Here is a 15,642-nt window from a genome sequence, read left to right as displayed (position 1 = left end):
CATTCAAGATTTCTGAGATTAGTCAGTATTGGTCTAAGGAGAATGTGGAAGGCACGAGAGAAGAGGGGAAGCAGGTCTCTGAGATCCTGACTAATTTTATTGAATAAGGTTACAGACAGACATAAAAGAAAAAAGGAGAAAGTGGGTTGGATGTTTTCCTATCAAAACGCTTGCTCTAAATATGGAAAAATACTGAGCAGAAGGTAAATGACACTATGCACCCCCAAATGTTGATATCTCAGGAAAGGGGAAGAAGTGTGCTTCCATGTTTTCTTCCTCTGGCTCCATCCTGGTACCTTGTTTGTTATTTTCTGGAAGCATTGGGGTGAGGAGGTGCTCTAGGGGATGGAATACCTCCTTCTGACAGGATTCTTCCTAAAACTGGACTGTCATTTGTCCTTTGATGTTGCTTCATCTCAACTGAAGTTGCCCTTAGAGATAGCACCTCATTTTGCATGATCATGAGGTCAAAGGATTAGATGAAAAGTAGATACTCCTTTGGAAAGATTGGAGAGAGCTTCCTATGACAACAGAGAAAAGTAAGTAATAAAGATCAATTCATATTTCTATAGTGCTTTAGAATTACTCAAGGAATTTTCAATTATTATATAATTTAATCTTCATAATGGTCCTTTCCAAGTATTAGTGTTTCTGTTTTTCAGATGAAGAAGCTAAGGCTCAGAGAGGTAACAGTGACTTCTACAAAGTCACAAAACTCATAAATGGCAAGGATAAGACTTGAGTCTTATCAGCTTCAAGTTTTTCAGCTTCAAATCTGGTGATTTTCTTTCTTTCTTTCTTTCTTTCTTTCTTTCTTTCTTTCTTTCTTTCTTTCTTTCTTTCTTTCTTTCTTTCTTTCTTTCTTTCTTTCTTCTTTCTCTCTCTCTCTCTCTCTCTCTCTCTCTCTCTCTCTCTCTCTCTCTCTTTACTATATCACAGTGCTTCCACAAACAAAATCTTTTTTGTGTTATTTATTTTCAGTATGATACTTATCTGAGATGAACAAAGTTGTCTCTGTGATTGTATCTATCATGAACCAATATGCAGAGGGCAGGATATTGTTGGGGGAAAAGTGTGTTTTGCTCTGCTGAGCCAAATGCTTATTTGTAATCAGCAAATACTAAACAGAGAACTGTATCCTTTATTTTCCATAAATTTTAGACATTTATGCTACTAAAGCTATTGTCTATAGTCTACAAAAGCCTGTCTATTTCCTTTTCGTGTTTTCTTCAAAGATAGTCTTGACATGTGAATAAATCATTCCTATAGTGATTTTATAAAAATAAAAAAAAAATAGATTTATGAGTCTATAGTTGTTAATGATTTGGGTTTTTGTTTTGTTTTTACATAGAATGATTTGTAATTTTCATCACTTTATCAACTGCTACTCTATTTAAGGCATTTTGAAAATATATCCATTGGTTCTTTCAATTTTTTATCAATTCTAGCATAGATTTCTTCTTAAACTATATGATTTGTTCTAGCTCTAAAAGGGAACATCCAAAGAATTATCACCCATTACTAACTATATACTTATTTTTATCTCTATAAGGTAATTATAAGAATGGTCTACACATACATATAAATGTATAATTATTGAAAACATAAGAAGGGAATTGATCAGCTTTTATGGATTTCCTTGATAGCAGACTCAAAGCTTTGTAGTCACCAAGTAACTAAGAGATGTGAGACTATAAGAACTCTTCTGTATCTATTGTTTGATGATTTCAAAACATTTCACTTCATAGAATGAAACATCTTTAAAGACTGTTTTCTAAAAAGACTTCTCTTACGTTAACAACATAATGGAGATAACAACATTATAGAGATAACTTTGCTCAATAATTTGCTGAGGATCATCACCAAACAAGGTATAAAATAAGAATAGATTGTCTTATCTGAGTTGTTTGCAAAGGCTAAATTACAGAATTTGAGACTTAGAAGGGAACTCAGCAGTTATCTAGTCTAGCCCATACATGAACAGAATCTCTGCTCCAATATGCCTGACAAATGATCATCTAGCATTTACTTGAGGGCCTTCAGAGAGAGGAAACCTACTACTCTCAAGGCAGCCCATTTATTTTTGGGACTGTTCTAACTGTTAGCAAGTTTTTCCAAATTTTTCTGCTTTGCAACTTCCATTGCTTCTGGTGCTGTCTTCTGCATAGAACAAGCCTATTTGACAACTCTTAAGTACTTGAAGACAGTTGCCATGAATCCTTTCCAGTGTCCTTTGTTCTTTAGGCTTAACCTTCCCATTTCCTTCGACTGACTTGTGTTATGAACTTGAGGCCCTTCTTGATTGTGCTCCAGTTTATCAATGTATTTAAAAATAGGTGACCATACACTGCAGATGAGTTTTGATAAGAGCAGAGTACAACTGGGACAATTATCTCCCCATTCCTAGAAGCTTTGCCTTTCTTACAGCCAAGAATTCATTAGCTTGTTTGGCTACCACATCACATTGCTGAATATAAATGTTTGACGGAGAGTTCAAACTGAAAAACTATACATCACTGAAGTCAAGATTCTCCAAGTGTTATTTTCAGATGACATGGTGCTAATTACATTTCTCCCTGGAGCTCTATCAAACCTCCTCAAAGGAAATCCATACTGTGTTGAGAGAGAAAAATCTAACTATCTACTCTTTTTTTTTAAAGTGCATGAAAACCTTTATTGTTTAGATGATGACATGCAGTTTGATGAGCAATATATAATCTATCAGTATATATGTTTTGGAATGGTATTTCACATGGACAGTGGTATGGGCATAGGGCTGAATAGTAAGAGGTGTTTTGACTATATTGCATTTGAGATAACATGAGCTTCTTTCAATAATCCCAAATGGCCTGCTGCCACAAAAGCCCATATGTTTAAAATCAGTGTTCTCCTGGTGATGCTATGTAGCAGTGATATGGTACAACATGAGTTTAGAAGAATCAAAATGGAAGGTAACTTAAAGAGCAATGGCAGGAGTCCTATTAGATTCAAGTTGACTGTTGCCTCTCATCAATGACAGTTACAGCAATAGGTAAAATATAATCAAGGATATGAATAATTGGAAAAGGAGATAGTCTGGTCATGTGTAAGAACTGAGAATAGCAGATGGACAGCCCAAATACTTCACTGATACCACTAAGACACTTAAAGAATCAGAGAAAGACCTTTGATACATTGGATGGCCTTTCCATGCAAGATTCATGAATAAATATGGATAATAATCATATAAGATAATAGGAATGGAAGGATTGATGTCTATACTATTGCAGGGCTTCTTAAACTTTTCTACTGCTGACCACTTTTTGTTTGAGAAATTTGTACATGATCCTGGGAAATATAGTTACATAAAATAAATATACAAATCAAACTGATGATGAATCATAATTTTATGACTTCCACATTCAGTTATGACACTCCATATGGGATCACAAACCATAGTTTAAGAAAGTAGATACTGAAATGGAATACCTAGATTTGGGTAGACGCAAACACATGTCTGAATGGAAGTGATTATCTTTCCCCAACTCAATTCTCTTCTAAAAGTTTCCATTTAGAGAATTTTCATATCTTAGTCATGTTTGAATCTTCCTTCTCCCTTTCTTACTTCCCATTCAACCAGTTATTAATTTTTGTTCATTTTACCTCCAGTCTTTCTTGCATCTGCCCCTCTCCTTTTTTTTTTTTTTTGATGCATACAACTTTTCCCTAATCAGTACCCTCATCACTTCTTATCAGCAGTATTATAATGGCCTCCTAATTTTATTTCCAATCTTCACCTTTTCCCATTCTCACCAGTGCCAAGGGATCTCCCAAAGATATAGATCTTATCACGGCACTCAACTTTATTGGTACCTTCTTCAATTCCTTATGTGCTTTTAGGATAAAATACAAATTTAAGACCTTCTAAACTTTAGCTTCAACCTATCTTTCTACATTTCATATGACGTCCCTTCATGAACTATCTGTACTGACTCCAGTATTCATTTCCTGATTCTGCCCATTTGCAGAAGTTGTCCTCTCTGGCTAAAATGCCCTCCCTTCTCATCTCTGACTCTCAGAATTCTTGTGTGCCTTCAGTGTTTATCTCAGGTGTCACTTTCTCCATGAAGAATTTTTTGATTCTTCTCAACTGTTAATGCTTTCTCCCCTTTCAAATTGCCGTATACATACATACATATATATATATATATATATATATATATATATATATATATATTTACTTTGTGCCCTTTCTTCTCAGTTAAACATAAGCTCCTTGAGGAAAGGAAGTACTCCATTTTTCATTTTTGCATATCCAGCATCTATCTTACTATCTTACAAAATATTCCTTCATTTGAATTGAAGTTAACATTCTCATCTCTTCTACTAAAGTGTAAGTTTCTTGAAATTGGGGACTGTGTTCTTTTTTTTTTTTTTTTTTTAATTTAATAGCCTTTTATTTACAGGATATATACATGGGTAACTTTACAGCATTAACAATTGCCAAACCTCTTGTTCCAATTTTTCACCTCTTACCCCCCCCCCCCCTAAATGGCAGGATGACCAGTAGATGTTAAATATATTAAAATATAACTTAGATACACAATAAGTATACATGACCAAAACATTATTTTGCTGTACAAAAAGAATCAGACTCTGAATTATTGTACAATTAGCTTGTGAAGGAAATCAAAGATGCAGGTGTGCATAAATATAGGGATTGGGAATTCAATGTAATGGTTTTTTAGTCATCTCCCAGAGTTCTTTTCTGGGTATACCTAGTTCAGTTCATTACTGCTCCATTAGAAATGATTTGGTTGATCTCGTTGCTGAGGATGGCCTGATCCATCAGAACTGGTCATCATCTAGTATTGTTGTTGAAGTATATAATGATCTCCTGGTCCTGCTCATTTCACTCAGCATCAGTTCGTGTAAGTCTCTCCAGGCCTTTCTGAAATCATCCTGTTGGTCATTTCTTACAGAACAGTAATATTCCATAATTTTCATATACCACAATTTATTCAGCCATTCTCCAACTGATGGACATCCATTCAGTTTCCAGTTTCTAGCCACTACAAAAAGGGCTGCCACAAACATTCGTGCACATACAGGGGGACTGTGTTCTTATTCACATCTATTGCCTTCTTAGCATTTTGCTTAGGATCTTTGCATATAATAGTAGTTTAATAAATGTTCACTGATAAAATTGAGTTCTATTCTGACTGAGTCTGACCTTTCTTTTGACCAGACAAAATAACTTGGTATGAAGACTAAACCCATAGAAAAGACTCCCTAAGAATCAAACTGAAGCCAAAGCAAGCCTAGCCTTGGCCAGATGCATTGCCTTGGCTTCAGATTTAGCCTTGAGGCAAGGGAGCAGAAGGATGAGTGATTTATAGAAATGGACTAATTGCAAATGACAGATGAGTAATCTTTCTCTCCCAGGAGTATGGGGGGTGGGGAGGGAGAGTGTAGGAGAGAGGTGGGAAATGACATTTCCACTCTTGGTATCTTTCTATAGATGAATAGTAAAGATGTAATATGAGCTGTGTCACTAGTTGGCCTAGTTTATGGGGAAAAGTGGTAGCCTGTTGGAGCAGAATTCCTATTACAAGACCTACAGAACTGCTCTGATCTGTGTAGAGATAAGCTCATTGCACCATTGAAAATTACTGATACCATTGCCCCTAGTCACTTGGAAACAGGTTCCTCATGAGCTCCAGAGGGAAAGATATTATCCTTTGGGATCAAGTTTGACAAGCATATATACTAGTTATAATTCTTCATATTAGTATTTAACTGGAAATTCCTGGAGGGCAATGACTATGCTTTTTTTGTTTCTATAAATCCACAGAATATTGTGTCTAGTGTGTACTTTAAATTTTAAATTCAGCTGAATAATCAGAGTTTTTCAGCATGAAGAAAAAACAAACACATAAAAATATTCAAAGGTAGCAAATATTGATTCCATTTCAAGTGTTTAAATGTAAAAAAATTTTTTTAGAAGTTACCTATACAAATAATCTTTTGTATCTACATATTGAGTTCAATTCAGTCTAACAAATTTTAAACTATTTGTGGGGGAAATATGAAAAAATAACATTCTTACTCTCAAGCCGCTTAAAATTTAATGTATGCTTGTGTCTGTGCAATGGAAAATTCAGAAATATGTATAATATGAAGTGTTTAGTGACAAAGGCAGAAGAAATATTTAGACAATTTATTGTCTATTTAGATTAGACGTATTTAGATTAATTATGGGAAAATTTGAAGAAGGAGAGTTATTTTGAACTAAAACATGGGACTGATGGAGAAAGTGGTACCTGCACTAAATATTGAAGAAATAGAAGAAAATCAAAGACTTCTGAGCTAGAAAGGATCTCAGAGAGTCACCACGTAAAAATTCCTGAAGTATAAATCTTTTCTAGAATGTATTTCAGGAGAAGTCATAGACTTAACTACATAGGCCACTACATGGCTAATTCCAATTGGGAGACAGCTCTAACTTGGAAGAAGTTCTTCCTTGTATTATTCTGCTTCTCTCTAACTTCCCACCATTGGTTCTACTGATCCTTTGGGTCCAAGCAGAATAAGTCAATTCTTTTTCCTATGACATTCCTTTTAATATTAAAGATTATTTTCATATTCCCTCAGTCTTTTTCATTCTTAATAATCCCAATTCTTTCAATAATCTTCATAAAGCTTTTCTCCATTCTGGTTGTCATTTGAAATTAAAACTAAACTAACTCAAACTAGATAGTTACCTGCTGTGGTCTGCCTTTTCCCAAAACTTTAAAAACTCTCTTTAACTTCTAAAGGACACTGAAATTGGGGCCGGACAGCCTTGGATTCAAATCCTGTCTCTGATAAACCTTGGACAAATCATTTAATCCAAGCCTTAATTTCCTTATCTGTAAAATACTGTTAATATCTCCTCTATGCACCTCACAGGGTTGTTGGGAAGAAAAGTCTTTTAGAACTTTAGGGTGTAAATTATTGTTTCACACATGAAAAATTTTAGCTAAATCTAAATGTGTTTTGCTTAGCACATCTTTCATTTTCATTGATTAAGAAGAGGAAGCCTTGTATAATGAAAAGAACTGACATTGGTTTGAGACTTAGGAAAGCTGCCTTCAAATATTTATCCTATCACTTACTAACTGTATGCTTGTTGTTCATTTTGTCTTTTTTTTTTTTTATTAATTAATTAATTAATTTATTTAATATAGTAACTTTTTATTGACAGAATCCATGCCTGGGTAATTTTTTTTTTTACAACATTATCCCTTCCACTCACTTCTGTTCTGATTTTTCCCTCACACCCTCCACCCCCTCCCCTAGATGGCAAGCAGTCCTATATATGTTGAATATGTCCTAGTATATCCTAGATACAATGTATGTGTGCAGATCCAAACAGTTTTCTTGTTGCACAGGGAGAATTGAATTCAGAAGGTAGAAGTAACCCAGGAAGAAAAACAAAAATGCAAACAGTTTACATTCATTTCCCAGTGTTTTTTTTTCTTTGGGTGTAGCTGCTTCTGTCCATCATTGATCAATTGAAATGTTCATTTTGTCTTGATGAGCCTCACTTTCTGTAAAAAGGGGATAATGACATTGGTACTATCTGTCTTAAATATTGTTTTGGGAAAGTAAAATATGGAAGCTACTATATAAATATAAAGTTAATAAAGAAAAAGATGAATAGCCAGTGTATCATGAGTTATTTTAATTCAATCCATAAGTATCCAATATACAATTAATCATCCTGTTTCTACAGCTCAGAAGGAGAATGTATGAGTTGAGAGAGTAAATCGATGAGTTTCAATTTCTTCTTCATTCCAGTTTCTTTGGTGGCTTAGAGGAAGTCACATCATTGGGGTGAGCTAGAGGCAGGGAAGGAATATTTTCATGGTACATATTAAAGTTCAGGGTCCCCAGGGAAAAGTTTCAGATGGGGCCACTTTATTCCAGGATAAGAAAAAAGCAAACAAATTTCCAGTAGAGTGTGGTGAAAAGCTTACTGGGTAGGAGTTGAAAAAACATGGGTTAGAATGTGATCTCTGTCACTCATCACTTGGAACTCAGTTTCCCCATCTGTAAGACTAGACATATTACTTCTAAGAAGTCTTTCAGCTCTCATTCTGTGGTTCTATGACTTCTCAATCTGTCTCTTTCTTTGTAAAATGGTCATCAGAGGGTCCTAGGATCTGAAGCTGGAAGAGATGATGGACATAATCTAGTACAGGAATTCTTAATTTTCTTTGTGTCATGAACCCCTTTGATAATGTGGTGAAATCCAGGGATCCCTTCTCAGAATAATGTTTTTAGATACACAAAATAAAATATCAAGGATCACAAAGGAAATAAATTATATTCAAATATTAAAAAATAAATTTGCCATCCTCAGGTTAAATATCTCTGATCTAGCTCATCAGGAGAGTAAGACATTCACTTGCTACTTAATAGAATTATTGGGGGAAAGCAAGTGGGGAAAAGCATTTTGTAAATTATAAAAAACTACATAAAGGTGATCTAGGATTTTTTTTATTATGAATCCCAGCACCTAGGTAAGGGGTTTGTCCATTAAGCACCATTGCTGGTGCTTAATCACTGTCTGTATATTGATTGATTGTTGGGAATAGGTATCTTGTCGTCTCAATTTTAAATATAGACCTGGCAGCACTCCATCAATACTCAGCAGGAGCAACACTACTAACAACAGGAAGTCGTCTGTGAGCTTTGGCTGGGGACAAGCTCTGAATGCTAAAGAGAAATGGGAAGCTTGTCTTGCCAAGAGTTAATAAGCTTGAACTTCAAAAGCTGTTTTCCATTCTTACTACATGTTTCAAGAAAGGGAGAGCTTTTCTCCACCTCTCTCCCCCCATTTCTCTCTCTTTTCTCTCAGCTTCATCTTTTCTTCTTTCTTTTTTTATTCTTCCTTTGCTCTTCCTTCACTTTCCCTCTCTCTCATCTCATCTCTTTTTCCTTTTATTATCTCCTCTCTTTTCTTCTCTCATTTTTTCCTTGACATTCCTTTTTTTCTCTATTTACCCCTCTTTCCCCCTTTTCTTCTCTCTCTCTCTCTCTCTCTCACTATATCTGTGTCTCTGTCTCTCAAATGAGGTTATATATGTCAATCAAACAGCCAGCATTTACAGGAAAAGCCAGATCTACTTGCAGTTGGGTGACAATGGGTGACACACTTCCACACTCCCACCCAACCCCACCTGCTAAGGAATGGCACCTCCATGATTCACTCTTCAAAAATCATGGCTCCCTGACTAGTGAAGGGAGAAACCAGTCTTAATTATCTTTTTAAAAAAACTTCCTGACAAACAGCAAGTGTTTTCTTTCATTCTGTCCTCCTGGCTTAGCTAATAGATGGAAAAGTTTACAAGGGGCAAAGCAATTTTATTGCACTGTGGGCATGAGTTGCTGTCCCATGGTGATCCTGTCTTTCTGAATCTATAAAATGGGTCTATTATTTCTTGGCTTTACATGAGCCTTAATTAAAGTGTTTAGGAAGACAAGGTGCTTGGATATGCCCTTATGAGAAGGTGCTGCACACAGGAAATAGAGACATAAATGATAATTACTATGTCTCATTAGCTTGGAATGATGATTGGCATCATGAGGACGCCAGAAAGGGGAACGAACAGGGAGACATCTGATGTTAGGTTCTGAGGCTGCCCTGGTTATTTGTCTCTGGTGCTAGACATGTCCCAGACATCTTGTAACTCTTCAGGGTTCCAGGATCTTCCCTCCAGCATTTCTGATTTGCAGGATAGCTTCTAAACCCTTTTGGTCCCCTAAGAATCATTTTCTGATGTGTTTTAATTTCTTCATTTAATCAATAAGTGGGTGCTTGAAGTAGATGACTTCTAAGGTCCCTTTCACATGTAACATTCTGCGTTCCAAGGTTTCTTCAAATTCTAAAGTCCTATATTTATGAGCTAATGTCCTTTCTAGCTCTCACAATCCCATATTTCGTGTTTTGACAGCATTAATATTACATTCTAAAATCCCTTTCCGTGGCAACTTTTTTTTTTTTTTTACTCTGCTCTAAGGTTCCTTCCAGTTCTAAAATTCTGTGTCTGAAATTCTTTTAGTGCTCATATATTTTATACATCTCAATCTCAAGAATGCCTAGGGGTAAGTGAAATTTTAATCAGTAGAGCTGTGTACAAATTTTGTTATTTAGTCATTTTTCAGTCATGTTCAACTCTTCATGACCCCATTTGTTTTTTTTGTTTGTTTGTTTTTGGGTTTTTTTTTTTGTTTGTTTTTTGGTCAAAGATATTGGAATAGTTTGCCATTTTCTTTTCCAGCTCATTTTACACACGAGGAAACTGAGGCAAATAGAATGAAGTGACTTATCCAGGGTCATATAGCTGATAAGTGTCTGAGGCTGAATTTGAACTCAGGAAGATGAGTCTATAGGATTCCAGGTTTGGTGCTCTATCCACTGCATAGCCCTTGAGTTATTGGGAGACGTTTGGCTGGGACCTGAGAATGTTTAAATGAGTCAATGTGCCAAATACTTCAATATGGTTTTGACCCTTTCTGTGGGTCATTCAAAAAACATACATATCCCCTTGACCTGTTCTATCATAAACTCTTAACTCAATGCCTCCCCATGAAAGAGACATTTTTAACTTGATAGTGAATATTGCCAAGTTGCCAGTTTATGGCAACAGTTTAAAATTGTTAGTTTATGTTTCTTTGGAAGTTCCTAAGGGTAGTGCATGACTTAGAGAAAGAATAAAATTTAGTTTAGTTTTCAGAGTGAATATTATGTTAACAGAATAAGACCTTTTGTAGAATTATAACTAGTTTTCTCAAGCCCTGCTTCCCAGGGCAAACTCTCAGTGATATCACACATGGCTTACTTCCTTCATTATCAGAGGCAAATCACTTGGGTTCTAGAAGCCTCAACTTCCCCTTTTATAATTTGAAGGGATTAACTCAACATGATTTCTAAGGATACAAGCAACTCTAAAATGTGGATTTGGGCATTGTATTAATCTGTGCTATCATGTTCCTGCTGGATTCTACTCTCCATGAAGGAAAGGGACCACATCTTAACTAACCTTAATATTTTCTCTAGGGGCTAGCATAGAGTTCTAATAAATGTAACTGTACATAATATAGATATATGTAAATAAATGAAAATGTAAAAAGAGATACAAATAGATATAAATAAAAAGAAGTGTTTATTGACACGAACTGATTTCTAGTTCTGGCTTTGACACTGGCTAAGTTGGGCAAGTCACTCTACTGAGCCTCAGCTTCCTCATCTGGAAAATGGGGTTAATAAGACTTACGCAATGAGGGTGTGATCTCTATATTTTAGAGTGACTCCAGATGATCTCTACAATTTTTTCCAGTTCTTAAATGGGTATGATGCTATAATAGGATGCCTCCCCCAGAGTGTAGGTGCCACAATCCTTACATAAATGATCAACCCATTGACAAAAAATCAGAACTAATTCTATGTTCTGTACAGCGTGCTAGGAAGGCTTAATGAAGACTAAAAATAATACAAAAGTTAAGAAAGATGTAGTTAACGTGCTCATAGTTGAACCTAATCAGATTTTTGTAATTTCAATTATTCAGCATCATAATTCAATCACCCTTTTCTTCCTGTTTCCATAGAGCATTGAATCTTGACATCGCAATTCATTTCATTGACGTGTCAGGGCAATATTAAAGAGAAATATACTGAATGATAAGGCAGGAAAACCAGATGCCAAAATCAGTTGGGCTAATAAATCATTATGTGACTAAGTTTAGGTAAATCATATCACTTCTCTAAAACTCAGTTTCCCGATCTATGAAATGGGTAATGGGAATAATAATGCTATATACCCAGAAAGCAACCACAATATTGTGTGAAGTTCAAAGAACAGGAGAGTCTGAAAATTAAGGTTGAATCCAAATTCTATTACTTATGAAAATCATAGAATTTAAAGCAAGAATTAAAATAAGGGGGTTATACTAGATTATCTCTAAAGTAATCTAGTTTAACCTCCTTGTTTTACAGAGAAGGAAACTGTGGCCCAGAGTGGTTAAATGACTTATCTAAAGATATACAAGTAATAAATAGTAGAGGTAGGATTGAACCCTAGTCACAGATCTAAATCCAGTACCCTTTGCACTATACATCATATTATTCCTTAGTGTGACCTTAAGCAAATTACTTCTCTGACTTCCACCTTCTCCATTTGCAAAATGAAAGGATTTGACTTAGATGATCTTTGAAGTCTCTTTATGCTCTAGCAATTTATATTTTATGTTAGGTATTCTAAGATAACCATATTAGATTATGTATTCTAAGAGGATAATTCTTTGTAAGTCTTATATCAGTGGGAACTACAATATCAATAATAGTGATAATGCTATAATAGTTATTATTACTCATGATAAGGAAGTGCTTTCCTTCCACCTCTGGCATTCTGTAGTCCAAAGTCCCTTCCCTCTATGGTATTCTATGATTCTAAGAGAGATTTTGTGAGGATCAACCAATGATTTTCTTATGGTTCTGAAAGTGATTGGAAAGGGCTACTATGTTAATCAAGTAAATTTATCTATCTATCTAAATCCTTATATGTTTCTTTCTATCTATCCATTCATCTATCTATCTATCTATCCATCTATCGGCATATACAGAGGATTAATACATAATGTTTTATACATTTTCCCCTTTATTTCACTCTATTGTCTAACCAGATTGAGCCACGTACTACCTTTCTTCACTTCTGATGCTTCATGACCTCAATCTGTGTCTTTTCATTGGCCATCCCTCATATCTGGGATACATTTCCCTTTTAGCGCTTTCTCTCAGAATCCCTTACTCCTTCAAGACTCAGAGGAAGCACAGGTTAACTGTATCCTTTCCAGATTCCCCTGAATTTTAGTGCCTTTATTTCCCAAACTGCTTTGCATTTATTTTGCATATTTTCAATATATGCTGTTATCATAGCATTACTGCCTAAAGATCAGGTAAGTGATATTTTCATTTCATTCTATCCTCCAGGAGTCTTTACTAATCTTAGAATGTTAGAAGGTTTCTCTTCTCTGTCACTGACTTGTGTCCCCAGTGTTTATATTCTCCCCATTTTAGGGGTTCAAGCATCCATTTAACCACTTCATATTTGGATTAGTTTTTACACAGGAATATATACTTCAAAAGTATAACAAGAGCAAATTTACAAACATTTCCACCTAACACCATAATCCTCTCTGTGTCCCCTCAATCCTTAAAGAGGGGAAGGGGATTAGATTCACAGCTTGGGTCAGGTCTACTAGCACCAGTTCCACAAGGTTCCAAATCCAAAGCTCTCATGGATTTGCATCAAAGAACTCTGATTCTCCAGGGCTTTTCTCTTGGGCCAGAAGCAAGATTCAGTCTGAAATCCTGAGTCTAGTATTCCCATAGCTTGAGCTCCCAGATTTGAGATTTCACTCCCTACACCTAGAATTGAAAAAGACAAATGAAAGACGAAAATACCACTAACAAGAAGTTAACAGCAATTATTTTTTTAAATTATAGCTTTTTATTGACAAAACATATGCATGGGTAATTTTGCATTGACCCTTGCAAAACCTTCTCTTCCAACTTTTCTCCTCTTTCCCCCCATCCCCTTCCCTAGATGGCAGGTAGACCCATAACATGTCAAATATGTTAAAGTATATGTTAAATGCAATATATGTATACATATTTATACAATTGTCTTGCTGCACGGATTTAGAAAGAAGATAAAAATAACCTGGGAAGAAAAACAAAAATGCAAGCAAACAATAATAGAAAGAGTATAAATGCTATATTGTAGTCCACACTCATTTCCCAGTGTTCTTTTGCCGAGTATAGCTGATTCTGTTCATTAGTGATCAATTGGAACTGACTTGGGTCCTCTCATTGTTGAAGAAGGTCACATCCATCAGAATTGATCTTCATACAGTATTGTTGGTGAAGTATATAATGATTTCCTGGTTCTGCTCATTTCACTCAGCATCAGTTCATGTAAGTCTCTCCAATCCTCTCTGTATTCATCGTGCTGGTCATTCTTACAGAACAAAAATATTCCATAACATTTGTATACCATAACTTATTCAGCAATTGAGGGACATCCACTCAGTTTCCAGTTTCTGGCCACTACAAAGAGGGCTGCCACAAACATTTTTGCACATATGTGTCCTTTCCCTTCTTTAAGATCTCTTTGGGAAATAAGCCCAGTAGAGGCACTGCTGGATCAAAGGGTATAAAATTTGATAACTTTTTGAGCATAGTTCCAAATCAGCAATTAATTTTTACAGCAAGAACCAAAGGACAAAAATATCTCCCTGAAGTAGGGCATATTTTCCATTTTATACCTCAATCCTAAGCATTCTTCCCACTACTAGATTCATGTCCTGGACCAATGGACAAGCCATTCCTTTTGCTTTCAGGATGCTGGGTCAATCAGTTGTTAGACTGGGTCAGGCAGATCACACCTCAGGGCTGACTCCTGCTCCAGCCATTGGACTTCTGATGCTTATTTGAAGATCACAGGCTTATTTTGTCTCATTCACCTGATTGGGAAAGAATAACTCAAGGAGGTAGAAAAAACAGAAGAGCTATGTATTCATGGTCATGTGTCATCCCTCAGTGGGGAGAAGAAGGAATCAGTCACTTTTCTTCTTACATAGAGGTTTACAATTCTTCCTCCTATCAAGAAAAAGCCAGGGAAACTTAAGCGGTAGAGGATGGGGTGAAAACATTTCAGTTGTGGTAAAGAATAGGTACAAAGCTATGGGAAAAGGAGATGAAATCTTGTATATGAAGATTAATTTCCTCAATATTATGTTTTGGCTCTGAGTCTGCTCCTCATTCCATTTTGGGTATTCTTTCTTACATATAGACTAATGAGTCTCCAAGAACTAGACCAGTCAGATATTCTGCAGCTCCCAGAAATTTGTCCTCATAAATACAGGAATAGTTCAGGGACCCAGCACCCATTAATCTCTTGGTTTCAAGCATTGGAAGCATCTGACAGTTTATATATTGCCTTAGTGTCTACATATTCCACATCTTCAGACCCTCTAAGGGTTTTCACTGAGACTCCTCCTCCCTCCAAGTTGATCCTCTAAGAATCCTCTAAACTTCTTTTTTGGGGGGGAGGCAATCAGGGTTAAGTAACTTGCCCAGAGCCATACTGCCTAAGTAGTACAGCTCTTGTGTCTGAGGCCAGATTTGAATTTGGATCCTCCTGATTCCAGGGCCAGTGCTGTATCTACAGCATCGCTAAGCTGCCCTTATCCTTTAAGCTTTTTGGACCAAAAATCAACACCTTCATGAATTCATATCTGGGCATCCAATAATATACATTTAGATTCATCCTCTCAGCTTCCATATAAGTTGTGTTATTAATGAATGATTCATTGTCTTTCACTAATCATATCCGTAATTACACTAAGTCCAAGGATTTTTATATCCACATTCTGTTCTTCACAATCTGTGCTCCAGAGCTCTCAGACCCCCCCTTATTATAATACTCAGGGATGGTTTTCCATCCATACCCACTTACTGAATAACAGCATTTAGAGAGTATTTTGCTGCTATCTTATAGAGTTGGGTCATCAGTTACTGGCTTCTAGACCTCTTCCATTTCCAGGGTATACAGC

This window comes from Sarcophilus harrisii, chromosome 6 (assembly GCF_902635505.1).
Source record: "Sarcophilus harrisii chromosome 6, mSarHar1.11, whole genome shotgun sequence".
In the NCBI taxonomy this organism is placed as follows: domain Eukaryota; kingdom Metazoa; phylum Chordata; class Mammalia; order Dasyuromorphia; family Dasyuridae; genus Sarcophilus; species Sarcophilus harrisii.
Note: the sequence above shows the minus strand (reverse complement) of the source record.